Consider the following 21,249-nt stretch of genomic DNA (forward strand, 5'->3'; position numbering starts at 1 on the left):
CACGCTGCCCTCGAGGTGGCTGCGGGGGGAACGAGACTGTCGATCACCCCCTTCTGGAGTGTGCCTATGCGCAGGAGGTCTGGAGGGGGATGCAGTGGTATTTGTCGAGGTTCGTCCCGAGCAGCTCCGTGACGCGGGACTCCGTGCTCTACGGGCTGTTTCCAGGGACGCACACCGAGACCAACATCAACTGCGCCTGGAGGACCATCAATGCGGTGAAAGACGCTCTTTGGTCTGCCCGCAACTTGCTGGTCTGCCAGCTGAAAGAACTGACACCGACCGAGTGTTGCAGACTGGCGCACTCCAAAGTCCAGGACTACGTGCTGAGAGATGCGCTAATGCTTGGGGCAGCCGCCACCAAGGCGCGGTGGGGAAAGACCACGGTATGAAACCCCTCGTCCAGAATAGAAAAAAAGGCCCTATCTGGTAACTGGGCCCAGCTGGCGCCTTCCCCAACTGGTCAGGGGGCCAATGGGGACTGTGCGAGGTGACGACTGCCGGGGTATTTTCTTTGCTTTGTTTTTTTTTCTTCTTTGTTTGTTTTTTTTCCTTTAGTTGATGTATGTACCCCCTGGGTAACCCGGAGTGGCTTGCATGACTGGGTAGGTGTATAAATATGTTTTATTTTTTGTACATCTTATGAATAAAGTATATTTTTTTCAAATTAAAAAAAAGGTTACGAAACGTCCTAAAACTAACCTTCCAGCTCCGCGAGCAATCGCACATCCAGAACCTCAACCTGAGCTACAAATCTTTTCAAAACTCGATTGCAAACTAAACTGTTCTCCAATGTGTGTTTATTTGGTAAATATATTTTAATAGGTTGTTTTTAGTGCAATAAAAGATTGTGATTATTCAAATGGTCATTTGTGTCTCAGCATTGTTACTCAAATCACTGGCAAACAAATGGATGTGCATGCGGACACAGGCCAACACCATAGTCATTCATGTTAAACATCGTGTTCCATTACTCCCTTGTAAATCACGGACAACGATGTGCTCAAATTATTATAATTATTTTTACTACATTTATTACGTCCTAAGTGAAATTAACAAATTCTTGTATCCATAGAACACGCATAACCAAACAAAGTAACATACATTTCAAAAGCTAATGTATTTACATGTTAACTTGCAGATATAAAAACAGGAGCAGGAGTAGGCCATTTGGCCATTGGCCTTTAAGACCAATTTTACATTGTGTAAAGTAAGTTCCTAGTTCCATAGTCTAAGCTTATATATAAAAATGTCAGTCAGTAATTGTTGCATTTTAACAGTCCAATTCAGACTGCAGAGAGAAGATAATAGAGCTTTGCCACATTAGAAAGCAAAAAATCTATTCTAACAGATTTTAACTGATTGCTGCAATCGAAATTCTGTCCTTCAATGTTAGGCTCCTCAGTACTTCACTGTTATCATTCTTGAAAATAGTGTTTTTTCTGTTCCACCTCTGCTTATTACCATGATAAAGCACTCAGACACAGAAAAATAGGTCCCATCAGTTGCATATTGACTTGTATTAAACTACTTAACTTAGTGAGGATTGTTGGAGAAAATATACACTTTGTTTTTGTGGTAATTGCACCAATTGTGAACGTCACCAAAACCATACCTTTGAAAACTTATTGATGGAAAATTTGTAGCAATAAAGGTTCTAGGCTCATTTCTATTTGACAATTCGCTCATCACTTCTTTAAGGTCACAGAACTGACATAAACAATGTTTTACCTTGGCTCTATTTCCTCCCCCAGTACTGTTCTATGGCATGAAGCTATTTTAGTACATCCTAGAAAAACTCATGCATTAAGACTCTAGCAATAGTTTAAATTTATGTTAGAGTTTTAATGGCATTAGTTGAGGCTTTCCATAATTATAGTTGCTAAAATAACAACTTCCATTTACTTAAAATCTCTAATAAAATATCTGAAGGCACTTCACAGGAGTGTTAAAGGAAATTTGATATTGAATTGTGTAAGTTTTGAAACATTTCTCTGATTGTTGATGCTTCCTGACTAACTCGGTTGGTGACTTCAATGGTGACAGTAATTGATGACACACAAAGGTGTGGAGGCTGGAGGGTTTAAAGGTGGTGAACTGGTGGGAGATGAATAGAATAGGGGGACTTGTTGAGTCATGGGGTAGTATGCAAATTGACAAATGACCAACTTTACCATGTTGAAAGAGTATCAAAGTTACTGTACAACATTCTATTGAAGTAGAAATGGCTAAAGCCAAAGAGAGAGAAGTTTTAATTTTTAAAAATATCATTCATGGCATGAGGGTATTGCTGACTTGGCCAGCATTTATTTAGTTGCCCAGAAAGCAGTTAAGACTCACCCATTTTGTTGTGGACCTGGAGTCACATGTAGGCCAGACCAGGCAGTTATCTTACCTAAAGGTCATTAGTGAACCATATGGGTTTTTCCTGACAATTGACAATGGATTCGTGGTTATCATTAGACTCTTAATTCCAGATATGTATTGAATTCAAATTCCACCATCTGTTCCTGGCGGGATTCGAACCCAAGTCCCTAGAATATTACCTGCATTCCTGAAAAAACAGTCCATCGATAATACCACCAGACCATTGTCTCACCATTTAACAGTCTTCATCTTCCATGTTTTGGCCAAATATTGCCCTTTCCCTACCCCACCTCCGGAGTTCAATAGATGGACAGTGAGGAACTGTTATTCTCAGTTGTTAAAATGTGCACCCTCCTCAGCAGGATTGGCCACAGGCAATGGGGTCATTGCCAGAGGCAAGGATAAGAGCCCAGATACTCTTGACTATCCTAAATAATTTCTTGGGGTGCTTTCTCTCCCCCTTCCTATGGGTAATTGCTGGCAGTACCCTGGGTCCTTGAGAAGAACGGGCACCTAGCCTGAGTTGAGGTGCTTCAACAACCCCCCCCCACCTTGCTTTTGATGTTGAGCACCCATGGTTGCAGGTTGAAAGGGGAGAGTGCGGGTCTCAGTGCATATCCATAGTGTGTTCTACTGGCTCTGGTGATCCATTGGAGGCAGCCAAGCTCTGACAGTCAGACACATCATTGTACACAGAAGGTAGATAGATTCCTTCATCTTTTTCTCCAGTCTAGTGAGACTCAGCCTGAATCCCTGTCTGCCTCTGCATTTTGAGCTTATCGTTTGTGGCCAAGAATAGGGGCTTGTCTTATGCATGGAGTTGAACTGGTGCGTGGTTTCAGTAGTTCTCTGTCAGAAACCCCTGGCGATTCTTCCTTCGCCAGTCCCCAAATGAGGCAACCTGCCCCCTTGTGATCCTTAATGTCTCAGCAGATTGTGTACAGGAGCCTAATCTAACAGAAGTACCCGCTGTGGTGACAGCAGCTGTGCTGGTGGAGGGTGCAGGTGAACAGACTGTGACTCCCTCAAACTGGGTGACGGCACAGAGATCAGGAAGCTTTCTGTTGAGTATTTTATGCATCAGGTTGACTTGCAATGAGAAAATGAGAAGGACTGAGTGTGACAGGGATGCATTCACGTGTACTTGATCAGGATGCACAGCCCTGCCTGCTGGCAATCTTTCCCTAGTAAGTGAGTAGGAAGCATAGTGCCTAAAAAACATGAGAAGATTGATATCATATGGTAGGTGCCAGCCTTTCACTGCACAACATGCATACTATGGTGAATTCAGCATACTCTTGTGACATGGCCGTGCAGTAGCAGTTAGACTGAGTCCTAGGAGTGTGAGTTTGCAGAGAGATAGTGGTACTTACCTTGTGTAGCTTCCTTTTTCTGCACTGGGTTAACACCATAAGATATAATTGCAGAAATAGGTCGCTCAGCCCATCGGCCCCCTGTCTTTTTGTGACCGAATGGGAGAACTTCTTTCACCATCAGCAGAAAGAAGTGATCAATTCAAGATGGCCTGGAGTAGAATGCCTAATCAGATTCCATGAAGCAGGGAGGCACACTCTGGTACCCATTTCAGGGGGTGAGAGGCGTGGGGGCAATGACTATAGGCCATTGTTGAGGAGTGCTCAGCTTACTTTTAAGTATGGCATCCGAAAGCTGCTGGCGGGGGACAGAATCTCTGCCCACCAAACGTGATAAGCTGTTTAAATCACCATTTAAATCACTTGATTGTGAAAAGAGCTGAAGAGCGGATAATCACTCCAGAAAGCCCACTGTAGACCAGAGCAGACGTAACAGCATCTAAGACACCCACCAGCATACTTAACTGCAAAGGAAAATCTCAGTTCACAATGTTTCAATAGGTTTATAGTAGAAAATGTTACTGTGTGCTAAAGAGAAGGATCAAGTCTATGGGCATTTTTTTAAAAGGCTGTGGCTGGATTGCTTGGAATTTAGCAAAATTGAGATTTTGCTGGTATACACTCTTCTTGTTTCATATATTGAGCTATTGTTGGTTTATCATTGGAACAATTCTGCCACGATGCAGACTGAGGAACAGGAATGAAAGGTCAATGTTGTGAATACTATGAAACCTTTCTCATCTTTTTGTGTTTGCATCATGGCCACGTGTTATTCAAGTGACAAAAGGCAGAAAATTATAGACCTGTTAGCCTATCATCAGTTGCAGGAACAATCTAGACTCATTTATTATAGAAGTGGAACATAGCATTCAGAAAGACAAGATATATTTGAGCAGAGTCAATAGAAATTTTTGGTAAGTAAATTGAGCTCTACAGATCTATAGGAGTGTTTGAGGATGTAAATAGCAGGGCAGTTAAAAGGGAATAACTCAAGGAATATACTTTGATTTTCAAAAGGCATTCAATAAAATTGCATGTATAAGGTTTTTAAGTAGGATTAGATTTCATGGGATTGAGTTTCAGATATTAAATTGGATATAGGATTGATTAATAAGAAGAAACTGACAATGGAACTCTTGTAGTGCAGTGGTACTGTCCCTCCCTCTTGGCCAGAAGAATCAAATTCAAGCCCCACCTGCTCCAGAGCTTTGTCATCGTGTTCTGAATACATTGATGTTTTTAAAAAAAGAAACTGGCAATATATAAGCTTTACAATGCAGCAGGAAACATTGTTTGGCCAGATCCACCTAAATTTCTATTATCAATGTCCTAAGTGAGGGCATTGAGTATAATGCATCCAAGTGTGCTGATAATGCAAAACTAAAGGGGATAATAAATTGTGAGGAGAAAGAAAAGAAGTGGAGGAATTTAGATAAATTGAGGGAGTAGACAAAAAGGTGGCAGTGTTTTGTGGACAATGTGGAATTATCCACTTTGCCAAGGAGAATAGAAAGGGCTTTCTTTTACAATCATTCTCAAATAAATTCTAGGCTTTGCTGGTCAGACCAGCATTTGTTGCTAATCCCTAATTATCCTGAAAAATGTGATAACGAGCTGTTTTCTTGAACTGCTGCAGTTCCTCTGGTACAGTTACACCCAGAGCGCTGTTAGAAATTAATTCCAGATTTTTGACACATTGACGTTGCAGCAATGGATATACAATTCCAATTCAAGTTTGTGTGTGACTTGAAAGGGAACGTGGAAGTGATGGCATTCCCGTGTGTGTGCTGTTCCTTTTTGCTTTAGGTGGCAGAGAATGTAGGTTAGGAGGGTGGTGTCAAGAGAGGCTTAGTGAATTGCTACCATCCATTTTGTCTATGGCATAAGCTGTTAGCTCTGTGCGCCATTGTTGGAGGGAATGTGTATTTATGTTTGTGATTGGGATGCTGATCAAATTGTACACTTTGTCCTTTTTGGTGTCAAGCATCTTTACTATTGTTGGGGCTGCATTCATCTGGGTAAGTAGTGTATATTTCGTAATTCTCTTAATTGGCGCATTATGGACAAGCTACCCTGTATCACCCCAACCTGGATGATGTCCATATTGGGCTACATTTGGCAATGATTGTTTCAGGTCCTGAGCAGCATCAGCTATCAGTCCTATATTTTGATAAAATAATGCAGAGAGCCTCATTGAAGGAACAACTGCTGATTATTAACCTACAACATTACCTTAATCAACTCCTGCAGAGATGCCCATAAGACCATGACATGTAGGAGGTCATTTAGTCCATCAAATCTGCTTGCCATTCAATGAGACCAAGGCTGATCTGGTAATCCTTACCTCCACTTTGCCTTTCCCCATAAACCTCAACTTTGTTATTGATTAAAAATCTATCTCAACTTTGAATATACAAAATGACTGAGCCTCAACAGCTTTCTGCAGTAAATAATTCCATAGATTCACTCTCCCCTGAGAGAAGAAATTCCTTCTCATCTTTGTCCAACTGGGAGACTATTACTCTGACATGATAGCCACCAGTGATGGACTCTCCCACAGGGGGAAAACAATCTCTCTGCATCTACTCTGCAAGCCTCCACCTGACAATCTTCTATGTTTTATTAAGGTTGCCCCTTATTCTTGTAATGTCAAATAAGTACAGGCCCAGCTATTTGATTTCTCCTCATAAGAAAATTCCTTCATGCTTGCGATCAAACTTCTGAACTTTCTTGCACTACACCCAATATCAGTTTATCTTTTCATAGAAAAGGTAACCAAAATTGTTCACAGTGTTCTAGCTATGGCCTAACTAGTGCATAGTTTTAGTAAAACTTCCCTATTGTTTTACTCCATTCCCTTTGAAATAAAGCACAACTTCCCACTTGCCTTCCCTGTCACCTGCAGTATATATATGCTAACTTTTGTGATTCATGCAAGGGGACACAAAATCCCTCCAATGCTGCAGCTTTTTGTTGTCTTTCTTCATTTATATGACATTCATGTCCTCTATCCTTCCTGCAAAAGTACAAAATCTCATATTTTCCCATATTGCAATGTTTTTGTTCACTCACTTAGCCAATCTCTAGCCCTCTGCAGATGCACTGCTTGCCTTCCCATTGATTTTTGTGTCACATGCAAACTTGGTTACAATAAATTCACATTCTTCATCTAAACGATTACTTTCTAAATAATTGTGGCCCCAGCACTGATCCCTGTGACACTCCACTAGTTACAAGTTTCCACCTGAAACTGCACCCCTTGTCGTTATTAATAAACCAATCCATTATTCATGCTAACATATTTCCTGCACCAATACAGACTCTTTTGGTAATTAAGTTGCCTTATGTGTGTCACCTAATTGAACTATATTACACCTACTGCTTCCCCTTTGGCTATACTGCTTTTGACCTTTTCAAAGAATTCTGATATATTTTTCAATCATGTTTTCACTTTCAGGAAGCTATGCTGTCTCTGCTTGATCATATTTTATATTTCTAACTGTTCTGTTATTACATCATTTATAATAAACTAATAACAGATGTTAGGTTAACTGGGCCTATGGTTACCTTTTATTTGTCTCCTTCCCTTTTTGAATAAGGGCGTAACATTGGTTGTTTTTCAATATTCCAGGACCTTTCCATAATCGAAGGATTTTTGGATAATTATTACCAGTGCATCCACTGTAGTTGTTTCCTATACTACTCTTTAATGCAACCCATTAGTTCCACAGCACCTAAGAATCTTTAGCCCCATTAATTTCCCTAGCAATTATACCCTTGTGTGAGTTACGTTGTTGTATTTACATTTTTTCTTTCAACTCTCATTTTTGCCTCTTGATTATTTAGTACTTTTGGAACACTGGGTGTGATTTTCTTAGATTGCATCATCTATCTTCTTCTTCCTTGATGCTAGGTATGACTTTAAACAGTGGAGATATTTGTTCCAGATTCCAACTGATTTCAATTTTGCCAAGGCTCCTTAGTGCCACACTCAGTGAAATGCTATCTTGATGTTAAGGTGATTAAGTCAAATTGGTGAACCAGTGAAGGATTAGTAAAACATGTGCCACAAAGCATAAGCTTCAAACATTTTAGATAAGCGTGATTGGGCTTGTCAAAGTAAAATCTCAATTTTGCCAAATTGAAAATGATTAAATTTCGGTGCTTAGAAAGCTTCATTCAATATTGCTGTCTGTTAAACTAAATGTGATTAAACTAGAACAGAGGTTACTAAACACCTCAGGAGAAAAATGCACAAAATGACTTCATGGCATCCTCATTTTTAAAGTGCATCTTTGAGTCAGGCTGCTGGCAGATCCTATACCAGGCCTCTTGTAGAAGTCATTTCTTTCTTCATTGATAATTTATATTGTTCTTTGCAAAAGTTAGATACAAGAAATAGAAATACTAGCTTTTTTCCCTCACATATGCATAAAGTTAGCTGAGATTTCATAGTAAATTAGATTAAGAATAATAAAATTCAGGATAAAAATTTAATGCAATCCTTCCACCATTGGTCAATGAAAAAAACTATAGCCTCAGTGAGCTGAAAGAAAGGTTGGTGATATATGTTTAAGAGCATGAATAAGAATTTAAAACCTTATTTAGGAGATCTTAGTCCCTTACTTATATCTCGGCAGTTGTAAACTTTCATGATGAATTTTACCTGAAGACATATGTAAGCTATATCTATCCATTAACCTAACGTAATTTTCAAGATGTATCCAACAAATGCAGATTGCATTGAAGAAAATTTTCAGGCTAGTGCAATGCCCTGAGCAGGAGCTTAACTGCCAGATCGTTTCTGGTAGATAAATGTCGGTTTCATTGAAATTTCTACGTATTTCTAGGACTTGCTTGTAGTTATTCAGTCAGAAAGTGCCTTTTTTAATTTTGTATAAATTAAATTTAGTTTGCAGTTGGCAAAAAACTGAAATCTGCAGTTTAAATTCAGTACCTGCCAGTCTTAAATGTTTTAACAAGATCTCAAGTAAAGGGGCAGCTTCATTGAGAAGCAGCTGAATCTGGAGCCTCATTTGATGAGTCAGATAGGTCTGAGGAGCTTATTCAACAGTCAGCCTAGTGCATCTGAGTGTGACTTCCAAGAGTGCCAGACTTAAATGATAAGTGTGTGAAGTAGAGGAAGGTAAAGAGGTGTTAAGAGATAGTGGGAACTGCAGATGCTGGAGAATCTCAGATGACAAGGCTGAAATTTCAGGCCTAGACCCTTCTTAAGAAAATGAAGAAGGATCTAGGCCCGAAACATCAGCTTTCCTGCTCATCTGATGTTGCTTGGCCTGCTGTGTTCATCCAGCTCTCCACCTTGTTATCTTAAAGAGGGGTTAGGTTGCTTTTACTTTTCCCAAACTTTTTCAGTCTCAGGAATTGATTCTTACCCTGCTGCAGGAGAAGAAACCAGTTATTTTGTGAGAATCTAGTAAATGACTAAGTTTTATTCTACTCCTGAAACTTCACCATATTGTAGGAACTGGTGGTAACATTACTGACATGTATAAAAACAATTGTAAATATATAGTTGAATAAAATAATTAAGTAGTTTCCTAAACACATCAAGGAGTGAAGAATGTTGGAGCGTTAGCCTTTGCAACTGTCCATTAGGTCTGAAGTTTATTCAGCTTGTTTATATTAAAATGAAGGCTGTAAAGTGGATGCTTTGATTAACTATGACACTATGGTACAGGAAGCTATTCAAGGTAGCGGAGTAAGAGGAGATATATTAGTAGTCGACTGAATAGTAAGGAGGATTGACACTATTCTCTGCAGTAAAGAGCAAATGTCTAGACAACCATGTTTCCTGCCCAGTGCCAGGGTTCAACACATCTACTCAGGGCTAGAGAGGACCTTGCAGTGGAAGGAGGAGGATCCAGTTGTAGTGGTCTGTGTAGCAGAACAAAGAAGAAAATTCTGAAAAGTCAATATGAAGAACTAGGCACCAAATTAAGAATCTTAGAAGTAATCTCTGTATTTGTTTTTGTTCAACACAGAATAACAGAAGATAGTAGAGGTCCTTCGGCACATCAATACCTTGTATATACTACCGACACTAGTGCCACTTTCCTGTACCAGGCTTATAGCCTTGAATGTTATGGCACTTCAAGTGCTTATCCAAGTATATTTTAAAGGTTGTGAGGTTTCCCACCTCAACTACACTTCTAGGAAGACCAGGCCCCCACCGGCCTCTGGGTGAAAAAGGTTTTCCTCACATCTCCTCTGAACTTCTTGGTTTGACGTTAAAATTATGCCTTCTCCTATTGACACTTCAACTAAGGAGAACAGTTGCTTTCTATTGATCCTTTCCACGACCCTCCTAACTTTATACAACCCAAGCTTATCTTGCCTCTCTTCATATCTGAAATGTTTTATCCTGATGTTCACATCTCCTCCAGTAAAATCACATCTTTCCAATAAAGTGGTGACCAGATCTGTGCCCATACATCCAACTATGGCCTAACCAAAGTTCCCTGCTCTTATATACCATGGCTGATAAGGGCAAGTATCCTGTCTGCCTTCTTAACTTACCTATCCTGCCACCTTCAGGAATCTGTGGACAAGCACTCCAATATCTTTCTGTTCCCTTGAGCTTCCTCCTGTCTTGCCAATCATTGAAAATTTCCATGGCTTCTTCGTTCTTCCAAGGTGCATCACCTTATATTCATTAGGGTTAAATTCCATCTGCCATTGATTTGCCCAACTGACCAATCCATTTATATCATCCTGTAACTAAGATCTTCCTCCTTACTGATAACCATCTGGCCAATTTTTGTGTCATCCACCAACTTACTTTGTCATTCCCCCCACATTCCCATCTACTTAATTTATGAATTTCACAAGCAGTGAGGGATCCAGCTTTTAACCCCACAGTGTGCCACTGCACACCACCCTCCAACCACACTTTCAGCCACTTACTGCCACCCTCTGTCATCTGTCACTAACCCAATTTTGGGATCCCATGAGCTTTTACCTTCTTTGTCAATCTCCAATATGGAACCTTGTTCAAAGCTTTGCTGAAATCTATATAAACAATATCAACTGCCTTACCCTCACTTACACACCTGGTTGTCTCCTTGAAAAATTCTGCCAGATTTTGTAGGCATAGCCTCCCTCTGAAAAAGCCATGCTGCCTATCCTTGACCAAAGCTTGCCTACCTAAATGGAGGTTAATTTGCTCCTTCACTATTTTCTCCAATAGTTTCCCTACCATTGATGTTAGACTGACTGGTCAATAGTTCCCTGCTCTATGTCTACCACTCTTCTAGGAAAGTGGAAGCACTCTAGCTGTCCTCCAGTCCCCCAGGGCTAAAGGCCATTTGAAAATTTTGGTCAGGGCCCCTGTAATTTCCTTCATAGTCTCCCACAACAGCCACAGATACAACTCATCCAGACCTGAGGATTTGTCCACTTTTAAATCTGCCAAAACCTTCAATAACTCCTTACTTCTCATGTCAATCTGTTTAAGAACTTGACAGTGCATCTTTTCAAATTCTGTACTTGAATCCTTATTCTCCTGTGTAAAGGTAGATGTGATTAACACTCCATCAATCTTCTCTGGATTCATGCCAATTTGACCCATAATAGGACCTACACTTTCCCTGGTTATTCTCATTGCCTTCATATGCTTGTAGAATATCTTGAGATTCTCTTTAATCTTGTCCATCAACTTTATTCTTATGCCTTCTCTTTGTTCTTCTAATTGCTTTCTTCAGCTCCACGTGCACTTCCCATCCTCCTCGAGGGCCTCCATTGTTTGCTCCCTTTGTGCATCTTTCCCTTTTTATTCAGCCCAATCACTTTTTATCCAGTCCTTTGCTAATGAGTATGTTTGTCAACCTAGGAAATTCTGTGTCACTGTCCATGGATTCTGTGAGTTCCTGTGTAGCTGAAGAGCCCAACCCTAGAGCTGTATCTCTGACCACACATTTTGCTGGTGTTTCCATGTAGTGGTCTTCACTTTGAAAACTCAAGCATTCCTTCCTCTGGTTCCTTTTCCGTACTTCTTCTTGCTGACAGCTGTTAACAAAGAATTGTGCCCCTTCATTCAGGAGGCTCCTCCAAGTCAGTTTCTTCTACATGTTGACATCCACGCTGCATATGTTGAGGTTAACCTTTAGCGAGTCTTTGAAATGCTTCCGTTGTCCTTCTCTGTTCAAGCGCCTTTTTTGATTTTGGCAAAGTTGATTTGCTTTGACAATCAGAACTCTGGCATCCTAACTATTTGCCCTGTCTAGTTGAGTCGGTCTTGGATGATCGTGATCTTGATACTGGTCATATTGGCCACTTCAAAGACACCGATGTTAGTACGCCAGTCCTCCTGGCTGATGCAGTGAATTCTTTTCAAACAGCATTGATGGTTCTTCTAAAAGGCCTTGAGGCAGTGTCAGTACCAAAATCTTTGGATTATCTCTGGTTTGTGAGGAGTAGATTTTGGTTGGGGGCACTGACAGCAGTACCCAGAAAAGTGGGATTTGCACTGATGTTTGGTCTCTACCTCAACAGTGCATAACTAGTGAAGCAAAGGATTTTAAACTGAATAGTTGGGGCAAGGGATAAAATTTAGGAAGATGTGGCAAATCAGAGGGTAGGTTCAAGATCAAAGGGAAAGATATTATTCTAGGAAATGATAAATTTCCTAGAATAATATCTTTCCCTTTGGTCTTGAATCTACCCTCTGATTTGTCACATCTTCCTAAATGTGGGATTAAGAGATTGACAATACAAATTGAAGTGTTAAACAAATAAGATCACTAAGAAAGTAAAATTATGAAACTAACAGCTATGTATCTGGATTAACGAAGATTTAAAACAAAACGGATGAACTGAGTGTGCAAATGAAAATGAATAAGTATGATCTGGCAGCTATTACAGGGATATGGCTGAAGGATGACCTGGATTGGGTGCTGACTTGAAGGGTACAGAACATTTAGGGAGGACAAAAAAACTAGGAAAAGTTGGAGGGGTGGCTCTGTCAGTTAATGATGGCATTAGCACAATAAAGAAAGATAGCCCAAGTTCAGGAAAATAAGATGCATATATAATTCAGGTACTAATGAGAAGTGATAAAGGCAAGAATTCAGTTGTAGGAATTGCGTACAGGCTGCCTCAAAGTAACCTCCCATCACAAGTTGGATCATTAAGAAAGAATTATGAGAGCTTTTCAGAAAAGCATGATGATACCCATGAGAGACTTTAATCAACATAATGCAAAGTCAGATAGGCAAAGTTAGCCTATATGAGGAGTTCAGAGAATATTTCTAAAATAGTTTCTTCAAACAACACATTCTGAAGCTGACCAGAGAACAAGTTATACTAGTTCAGTGTTGTGCTTTGAGATAGGATTAATCAATGGTCTCATTGTGAATGTACTTCTGGATAACAACAAAAATAATATGATTGATTCTTACATTCAGTTTGTGGGAGAGAGGCTGGGGTCTGAGACAATGTTTAAGATTGAATTACAAAGTCATGAAGGCAGATCTAGCTATAGTGAATTGACTTATTTTAAAGGATATGTCAATAAGTGACATGGAAGAGGATCTCCACAGAATAGACGCATTTTTATGGGCAAGAAAAATTATGAGGCACAGATCCACCATCAGTGGTTAACTGGAAATGTTAAAAATAGCATCAAACTAAAACAAAAATGTATAAAATTGTGCAAAATCATGCAGTACGTCAAATGATTGAGCAGAATTTAGAAAAAAAGAATGGCCAAAAAATTAATAAGGGGGGAATAATTAGAGCATAAGAGAAAACTCACCAGAAATATGAAAACAGATTCTAAAAGTTTCTACACATATTTAAAGAATTGTTGTAATGAAGTGAATGTTATTCTTATTCGAAGTGACTATGGAGAATTAACAATAAATAAAAGGAAATAGCAGGTGAAATTGAAAAATAATTTGCATTGGTCTTCACTGGGAAGAATGAAAGCAACATCCTTGAAAGTTATATATCTTGAAATGGAGGAAATCGAGATAATCACAGTCAATGGAGAAGTTTGAAGAAAGGTCACTGGACCCAAAACATTAACTGTACTTTCTCTCCACAGATGCTGCCCGACCTGCTGAATTTTTTCCAGCAAAAACAGTTTTTGTTTGCACCAAAGAAGTGGAATGAGTAAATGGCTGGTGTATCAGTTAACATGTGTAGAGTCCTGATGGGCTTAATGCAAGGGTCTTAAAAGAGGTGTCTAAAGCCATAGTTGATGCATTGGCTTTAATTTTCCAAAACTCCCTCAATTCTGGATAATGCCAATAAACTGGAAGATAACAAGTGTAACTTATTTATTCAAAATAGGAATGAGACAGAAAGCAGCAAACTGCCAGCTGGTGAGCTTTAACATCCGTCAGTGAGAAAATTAGGCTAAACAATTGAAATAGGAGCCTTTAAAATACAATAAGATTTTTAACTGTGCTTCAATTTCTAAGAAACAATTTTCTTTCTGTGTATTTAAGTGCCTCTTAAGTGCATTTTATGAAGGATAATGTAATATAGTCCCCATGGATAGATTAACATACCAATGTGAATGGCAATGGAGTGCGATGAGGGGTAGTCACAGGTAAACCCAGATCCGTGAAGGCTTGTTGCTGAAGGCATCTTTCTCCAGCTGGCATGAACATTGATGGGGTCAGCTGTAGATTTCCATGGTGAGCATAATCTTGCCGAGTTTATTCACACAGATCTTCTGAGCCTGCATTCATACATAATAAATTAAAATTTGTCAAGTAAATTCTGTTCCTTTTATTGTGTCACATTCATTACATTCATGCAAAGCATAGAGATTGCAAACAGTGCCATAGTTTCCATTTTTGTACGTATCTTCTTAACACACTGATAACCAACTCTGCCACATCAGAATCCTTTTCTTTTGTGACTCCTGTGATGCTGACATTGTTACTTTATCAAACAGTTTTGAGAACATCTCTTCAAACTTGATCAAGACGTAGAAAAATGATTTTTTTCTGACTTGTAGGCAGAAATTTCCCTTATCAAATAATGATCAAATTCTTATCAAATTCTATTTATTTTATTCCCTAAAGCAAGCACTGGAGCAGTCGTGTGATAAGAACAGGTCAGGTTCACAACTAACCATCAGAACCACGCTCTAGACTTCATAGCAGTTATTAACAGCGCCAAGGGATATTATAAATATTGTTTTACATTATATAGAGCTGACACCAGCTGAAATAATTTAATATGATACTTGAGCATTGGGAGTTTTATGAAGGCAATGCAGTCACTTTACACTGACAGCTTATGATGACTGATTGTTTATTTTAAAATGATAACAATAAATTGAGGAATGTTGGTCATTCTGATGTTCTTGGAAGCTTCAACTATTACTTTAGAAGGATCTCCATTTAACATCTCTTTGAAATAGACATGCTGAACTTTCAAGCCTTATTGACGCGGGACTTAGAGGCAGATGGGGTCTGAAAATATTGGCATCACCCGGCAGCTGGTTCCGTAACTCCAATCCTGTAGTAGCCTTTTTGCTGAGGTGTCCTCAGCATTGACAGGGCTTCCACTCCCACAAAGTGTGTCAAAATAAAAGGTCATCAAGAGCTTGTTTATCTGTTTTAGAGGTGGTTGGTTAGGATTTTCCCTTATTCTTTACGTTTATTCATTCACAGGATGAGGGCATCACTGGCCAGGCAGCATTTATTGCCGATCCCTAATTGCCCAGAGGGCAGCTCAGAGTCAACCACATTGCTGTGGATCTGGAGTCACATGTAGGCCAGACCAGGTAAGGATGGCAGTTTCCTTCCCTAAAAGATGTCAATGAACCATATGGGTTTATCCGATAATTGACAATGGGTTCGTGGTCATCATTGGGTTCTTAGTTCCAGATAGTTATTGAATCCAATTTCACCATCTTCCATGGCAGGATTTGAACCCAGGTCCCCAGAACATTATCTGGGTCTCTGGATTAACAGTCCAGCGATAATACCAATAGGCCATCACCTCCCCAGGAATGCTGGCTGCCAGGCCTGCAGTCAGGCCTGGACGGTATGTTTGTGGCCAAAGGCCTGCCTGAGGAAGAAATTTCTCCTTCCCATAGCTCACTGCCCTCCTGCTCCACCCTCCCAGTGGTCACAGCCTGGCTATATTTTAAACTTTAATAAAAGTGGGTGAGAAGATGCCTCCACCTTGAAGTATGCCCATGCTTCCTTATTGTCTATTATAGGCTGCTCCTCCTCTGAAGTTGGTACTTCTCTTATTAACTCTCCAGCTGTAAAAGGCTCCCCTTCACCCTGAATCAGACAGTGAATCTTTTCCCAGGCATTCAAGAAGTCACACCGGTCAAATTCCCACACAGTGACTATCTGCACCAGATTCAGGACCTAGAAACAATTTTGACCCATATCATCTATTAAGGAAATTAATCATATCAAGAGCAAAGGCTGGGGGTTGATGGTGGAAGTATCTATTTCCAGCCAGCCTCATCAGGGAGCGCATAATCGGCATTAGAGAGGGGAAGAGCCATTTGCAGCTGGGCTGCAATGAGAAATGGACTAAGACGGTCAGGCTGTGACGGAGCTATTTTCAGCTAGGCAAATAGGACTGGGCATCAGTGGGTGGGAGGGGGGAATGGCAGTAGAAGGGACATTTATAGCTATGTCAATCTCAATGAGTAGAATAGGCTCTCGCAGTCTCTGTTAGTACCGTCCAAGACACATGACAAGTAGGACGAATAGGAGGAACATTACTGATTCTGGCATGGTCCAATGGGGAAGTGATTGGTCTTCAGAATAGGAGTAACTACTGGCTGATTAGTCTGTCAAGAGGAATGTTCTGCAGTAGAATGGCTGCTTTGAGTCCATCCCAATTGCAAGATCTTGTTCAATGAGCCTGGTCCTAATGGTTAGAATTCATGACTGCTCCATGTCCTCAGTGGTCTGTGAATTATGATTTTGTAAATCGTGTTGAGCCCTTTTTTCTGAAGTGTTCCTATTTAAAAAAGAACGAACAAACCTTTAAATCTTAACTCACTCTAAAACTATGCCCTCTCATAATAGCTACCTCCACCCTAGGAAAATATCACTGGCTGTCTACTCTAAATATACCTCTGATCATTTTGTACGCCTCTATCAAGTCACCTCTCATCCTTTGTCGTTCCAAAGAGAAAAGCCCTGGCTCTCTCAACCTTTCCTCATAAGACCTTCCCTCCATTCCAGGCAACATCCTGGTAAATCTCCTCTACATCTTCTCCAATGCCTCCACACCTTTCTTGTAATGAGGCAACCAGAACTGGACACAATACTCCAGGTGTGGCCAGACCAGGCTTTTGTATTGCTGGAGCATAATTTCATGGTTCTTGAACTTTATCTCTCTATTAATGAAAGCTAACACACCATATACCTTCTTAACAACTCGATCCACCTGGGTGGCAGCTTTCACGGAACTGTGAACATGAACCCCAAGATCCCTCTGCTCCTCCACACTGCCAAAAAGCAGAATTCAGGGTTAACGGAAAGATTTTTGACAGATGCCTCAATTTTAAAGTTCTTATCCTTGTATTCAAATCACCTTCTCTCTCTCTGATGAAGGGTCTAGGCCCGAAACGTCAGCTTTTGTGCTCCTGAGATGCTGCTTGGCCTGCTGTATTCATCCAGCCTCACATTTTATTATCTTGGAATTCTCCAGCATCTGCAGTTCCCATTATCTCTCACCTTATCTCTGCCTGACTTTGTACACATCAGCCCTACAACCTTGCAAGATATCTGCACTCCTCATTCTTTGTTTTGGCATCTTAAGCATCCCAAATTTTAATTGCCCCAGCTATGTCTTCAGTTGCCAAGGTCATGAACAATTCTTTGCGTAAAGTTCTTTGATGCTCTTTCTTTTAGTTTATTACTTTAAATGGGTTATATAAATATAAGCTGTTGTAATAAGGTTTAGACTATGAACGTCTAATAAATTTTATTTAATAGTAAGATGATAAATTAATTGTCACAAGGTCTAACGGTAGATTAGTTGCAATTATGTACTTAATTGTCCGACACCCACATATGAATACACTGAATTTGTCTTTTCTAGTAAGATACGAATTGAACTTCAAAATACAGTCCTCCATTTTCCTTGTACAGAAACTTGCCACCATCTCTGACAACTTCAAAATGGCTGTTAATTGAAAGGAAGTCAACTTCAGATATACCATTTTAAATACTTCTGAAGATATTGGAATAAAGACATTAAAGATTCATTTTTCAGAACCATCTTCGATGATCATTCATTTAAAAATGAGCAATAGTTGTGAATTGCATCTGGGCGTCCCATTGGTCAATATAATTTTGTTATTTAAGTACATGATCATAATTTAACCCCATGGATCAGTAATGTCCAATAAGCTTTGAATGCATGCAAAACTATGGTGATCACAGCCACCATTTTAGCTGCTTCATTTCTTAAATATTGATCAAAACATTTGTGTGAACTCATAAAAATGAGATTTTAACAAGTTAACATTGGTACACAAAGTAAAACAGAAATTGCTGAAGAAACTCAGATCTGGCAACATCTGGCAGAGTTAATGTTGAGTCCAGTGGGCCTTCTTCAGAACACTGATATACTCACTACTCAAGCCAGGAGAATGCCATGTTCTGCATTATCCTTCTGAAGATCAGCTCTGCTTTCACCATGCTTCACAGAGTGGATCTGCAGATATATAAACCATTTAGAGAAATCCAGAAATAACAGCAGATCACAGATTTAACAAACTGTTGACTATTTTCTGGTTACATCAGGCTAGTGATCCATTCACCTTCCAAGTCGCTCAAAACTGAGAACTGATATATTCTGAAGAACTCTGATCTTGGGGAATAGAATGACACAGCAGATGCCAACAGAAGAGTAGGGCTTTGTTTAACTGGTAGCTGACATTTTCTGCAACACTATTGAGGGATCAGAGCAATCGTCACAAATGCCTGACTGCAGTAAGGATGGAGATGTGCAATCTTAGCAAGCAAAGGCAGTACATCAACATTCAAATTGTTCCACCTTCATTTCAACAGAAATGTGATTCCTGTTTAAGAACAACATGATAGTTTCATCTTTGCTAAGTTGAGGACATATTACAAATGATGGTCATGTAAATAACTCCCACACTCGTACCCACAGCTGCAACTTTAACATTACTGATCGACCTTCCATATCAGTGGCAATTTTTCACATGCAACAAATGGCAGGCACTGCCCAGAATCTTGTGGGCCCACATATGGACATATTTCAGCCAACAGGATTTCTGAGTTTCCTATCAAAAAGCTCCCTGCCAATGTTTTTCACAACTCCAAGTAAATGCCAGGGCCAATGTACCTGGGGAATCTCAACAATGCTACAAAACAGAGGCTTGATGATGTTTACTCTAAAGTTTTGAATTCTGTCACATCTCTGACATGAGAAGACCTTTTGCTCAATTGCCAGTTCTTAGATAAGGATAGAGAAGGCTACAGTGACCTGGTAAAGTAGACTAAAAAGGTAGAATAGTAGAGAAGCAGGAGATGTTTAAGAAGATATTTTATAACTGTCTATAAAGTTATATTCCATTGAAAGAAAAAGGCTCCATGAGAAAGATGCACCATCCGTGGTTAACTAAGGAAGCCAAGGATAATATTGAATTGAGGAATTTAAAACACAATAGGTTGTGAAGATCAGTGGTATGCCACAAGTTTGGGAAAATGTTAGAAACTGGCAAAGAATGACAGAAAAGCAATAAAATAGGTGAAATTAAAATGCGAAGAAAGTAAAAAGTTTCTACAAATCACATATTAACAATGTGTACCTTAGTCAAGTGAGCACATGGTCATGTGGCAGATGAAAATTAATAACGCAAAATGAGGAAATGTAAGAGGATTTATGTGTGTTCACTGTTGAAACCATAGTCACCTCAACATTAAGAGGACCAAATCAAAAGGCAAAAAGGGAGGGAAGAACTTAAAGCAAGGACTATCAGTAGAGAAAATGAACCAGGAAACCTTTTGGGACTAAGATAACAAAGTGTGAAGCTGGATGAACACAGCAGGCCAAGCAGCATCTCAGGAGCACAAAAGCTGACGTTTCGGGCCTAGACCCTTCATCAGAGAGGGGCATGGGGAGATGGTTCTGGAATAAATAGGGAGAGAGGGGGAAGCTGACCGAAGATGGAGAGAAAAGAAGATAGGTAGAGAGGAGAGTATAGGTGGGGAAGTAGGGAGGGGGTAAGTCAGTCCGGGAAAGACGGACGGGTCAAGGAGGCGGGATGAGGTAGTAGGTAGGAAATGGAGATGCGGCTTGAGGTGGGAGGAAGGGATGGGTGACAGGAAGAACAGGTTAGGGAAGCGGAGACAGGCTGGGCTGGTTTTGGGATGCAGTTGGTATCAAAGTCCAATGGTATCAAAGTGGACTTCACAAGCTTCAAAATCTCCCCTTCCCCCACTGCATCCCAAAACCAGCCCAGTTCTTCCCCTCCCCCCACCGCATTCCAAAATGACAGGTCGGCACAACATCGAGGGCCAAAGGGCCTGTACTGTGCTGTAGTGTTCTATGTTCTATGTTCTAAATGGAGACATCTTTCAGAATTCTGTAGATTTTGGAAATGTTCCAAAAGATTGGAAAACTGTAAGTGTAAAATCTCCATTCAATAAAAGAGGGAGACAAAGTGAGTAAGCTATACACTAGCTAGCCTAACATCTGCCACTGGGAAATGCTGGAATCTATTATCAAGGAAACGTAGCAGGAAATTTACAAAGCCATAATACAACTAAATGGCTCAACACAGCTACATGAAAGGGAAATCATATTCAAAAAATGTACTAGAGTTCTTTGCGGAGGTAACAAGCAGGGTGGATAAAGGGATAACACGAGTTGCAGTGAATTGGAATTTCCAAAAGCATTTGATCGGTGCCACATAAAACATTCCTACACAACACGAGAGTACATGGTGCTGAGGTTAATGTCTTAGCACAGACAGAGGATTGTTGATTGAACAGGAAACAGAGTCAAGATAAATGGGTAATTTTGCTTATTTTTCACATGCTGTGACAATGAATATGCATAGTCCTTTGCAAAACCAAAGTAACTAAATAAACTAACTCATTGACAGCTCCTTAAATGTAAACTGCAGCAAAAAGAAAACCAAAATTCCAAAAGAAAATGAGCAAATTAAAATTGAAATGCAATTCTGGGGCCAGATATTGCACTCAGTTCCTGAGATGCCCATGGGTCATGAAAGGCCTTAAGTGGAATAGTGGACACTGCATGCTCCCTCTCCATGACCACCCAGGTGAGGAAGACAGGAAGGTGGTCAGCCTAACAAATCCCTCCTCAGCTCACAACCTGGACCTGTTAATGGCTACATTGGCTACACTCAGGAGTAGACCTCGGTAAAGGTCCTCCAAATGCAATGGGTGGCCACAGATCAGGAGAGTGGAGCTGAAATTTGAAAGTTTGTCTGAAGCTGCAGCCCATTTATGTTAACATGGAACATGTATTCTTCAATGCTGCAGAAAATACAGGT

The sequence above is a fragment of the Stegostoma tigrinum genome, chromosome 19 (assembly GCF_030684315.1).
Source record: "Stegostoma tigrinum isolate sSteTig4 chromosome 19, sSteTig4.hap1, whole genome shotgun sequence".
Classification (NCBI taxonomy): Eukaryota; Metazoa; Chordata; class Chondrichthyes; order Orectolobiformes; family Stegostomatidae; genus Stegostoma; species Stegostoma tigrinum.